We start from the raw sequence: 2793 nt of genomic DNA on the forward strand, positions 1-2793 counted from the left end.
TAAGCGTTGATTTCTATAAGCCAAGCTGTTTTCTGAATACATATCAAAGCTAATGGGAGCATGAGTGTTATACAGGTAAAGATATAATTATTATATTAGTGGGAACATGATTATTATGTTGCAAGTTAGCAATATTAATTATAGAAAACAAAAGTTTCAATTCGCAAAGTTGCAGGGGTTGAAAAGTTGTTTTTGCTATAATTAAGGGAGAGGACCTTGTACTTCATTTCAAAATCTAAAAGCTTAGATCAAGAAATTTTAATCAAATTTAGTCAAAGGACATATATTAATGTTATGTTGAAAAGATTCAACATAAGGGAATTCTATATATAGTAATATTGTAGCAGGAGACTGGTAAAGTATCATGTCTTTATGTAAGATATTATGTATCGTATCCCATACGCTTCGTGTAGAGGATCGATTGCATATGCTATAATATTCGACCGTTCTGTCTATTCCAAATGCCTAGGGCATTAAGAGGGAAAAGGGAATCAGAACCGTGTATGACTAAAGTATGTGAAACAACTGTCAAGGACGATCTAAGGTTCTCCAAAGATTGGTCACTTATGGGTAGTTGCAGGTGTAGTATTAGATTGACCATATTGACATTATTATGATAGGATTCTATTAGAATTTGTTGTCAAATGGCAAATATGGAAATGCTTCCATAATGGGAGTTGGATATTAAGAATTTATGTAGATTAGAAACTTTTATGCAAGAAGGATGTTCAAAGGAATGTACTTTGAATGTGAGACTTCATATCTGTGGAGTTGTCTTGTAACAATCTCCAAAAAAGCACATTGTAATTTCCTTGGCAAAGTCTTTGTGACTTGGGTGCTATGTCATTATAAAAGGATCGTTGCATAAAATTTTAGAATCTAACACATAGCAAGAATTTGGTATTCTTACACTTGTGATAAGAATTGGTAATTTTGAAATGAGCATCACTGGAAATGTGTTCAATTGATCTATTTCATAAAGTAAGGACCATATGTAAACATAGTGTGCATGCTTGGAGCATGGGATGACTATTGTTTCAATTCAAATATTAAGTTGATTACTCAAAACATTATACAATGAATAATGTGTAATAAATATGGTGATTAAATAAAATGTGTTTTATTTATACTCACAAGTTTTGAGGCCATATTGGATTCGATTATTCTTGTTTTTCACTTCGCATGTTTTGACTTCCAAAATAACTAAGTTATTCAAACATCCACAGTCAATCATACTTTGGAAGTAGGTAATGAGGTAAGACTGTCATGAATCCAATTGTAGATTGTCTAAAGCATTTATACATAGCAAAAGTTTGCTACATTGTTCATGAGTGCTCCTGAAATAAGATTTAAGCATTAGATTAAACCCATGCTCATGTGAATCACTTCATGGATTTTATCACGAGTGATTTTGAGATGATAATATCTTGTATTCTTGAAACAGAGACATATAGTTGCAGTTTACGAGTCGGTTGCTCATTGATAATATGTAAATGCACCAGTAACTTGGTGTTATAAAACATATTGTTGTGTGTGATTTGATGAGTAAATAGAGCAAGCATATGAGTCGAAGTTTATTCGTTCCTTTTACCCAATGTCAAATAAAAGCGATATATGTGGGCCCCTCGATCATTTAGTGATGACATCCTTAAGCGCTTGGCCAAACCTGGACTGATTTGATTTGTTCAATTAGTCAGTCGTCATAAATCGAAAATCGGGAAACAACTATTAGACTAAGATTGATTATAATCCATGTCTTATGTCCATACGATATATTATAGAATGGAGGAATATTTGATCCCTTATCTAAGGACACGTCGCTGACAAGGTCAGAGTTCGACAGCGGCTTTTGGTAGCTAAAATTTTCTAGTCAAATTTTGAATTTATACTTGCAACTATAGTTATTAGACTTATCCAAGTGGGCGACTTTTGGATTAGGTGTCTAAGGCCATAACTATTGGTATGTACTTGAATTGATAGTAGCAATGTCCTTTTAGGTTGCCTTCAAACCTGGCAATTGAATAGGATAACTGTTGGAGAGAGAAGAATGATGTATTAATTTATTACTTGGTTAATAAATTAATTTGAAATCAAGATAAATGATTTATTAATGTATTATGGGTATAATATATTAGTTAGAAATCATATTGTTTAATTAATATTTAATCAGAAATTAATTTGAAATTATTTTTAGCATTAAAGGAATTAACTGAAACTGCAGGGACTAAAGGTGACAATGTTCAAAAGTTGATCATTGAGCATTCTAGAACCTCCCTTAGAGGTGGGGAATGAAATCTAGAGTGTCCTAAGGTTTCCTTGGGCTCTAAGGGTGCCTTGGAAGCCTTAGGGAGGAAGTTAAGGGATTTGGGTTATCTAAGATACACCTGCCTTATCCTAAACCTTCCTTATCACCTATATAAACCCTTATAGGGTTCGATTTCGTCCCATGCACTCCAAGAAAGGCTAATCGCCAAAATTCTACTCTACTTCTCTCTCTCCATAGTAATCCTCGGTTGCTAGGTTTGTTTGTGAGCCATTAAAGGCGCGACACTTGTGGCGCTTGCTACCAAAGTTCAGGATCTTCAAGGATTTGATTTCTATTACAATATAACAAGAAAGGTATGTATCCTAACCCTAATTATATGTTAATTTCGAAAATTGCATGTGCCTCTTAGGGTTTCTAGTTTTTGTGTTCAATGCTTGTATGTCTAATAGTGAAAACATAGATCCAAATTAGGGTTGCATACACACATAGGATTATTTGTATAAAACCCATCATCTGGAAGGTCACTT

Source organism: Lactuca sativa, chromosome 2 (genome assembly GCF_002870075.4).
Source record: "Lactuca sativa cultivar Salinas chromosome 2, Lsat_Salinas_v11, whole genome shotgun sequence".
In the NCBI taxonomy this organism is placed as follows: Eukaryota; Viridiplantae; Streptophyta; class Magnoliopsida; order Asterales; family Asteraceae; genus Lactuca; species Lactuca sativa.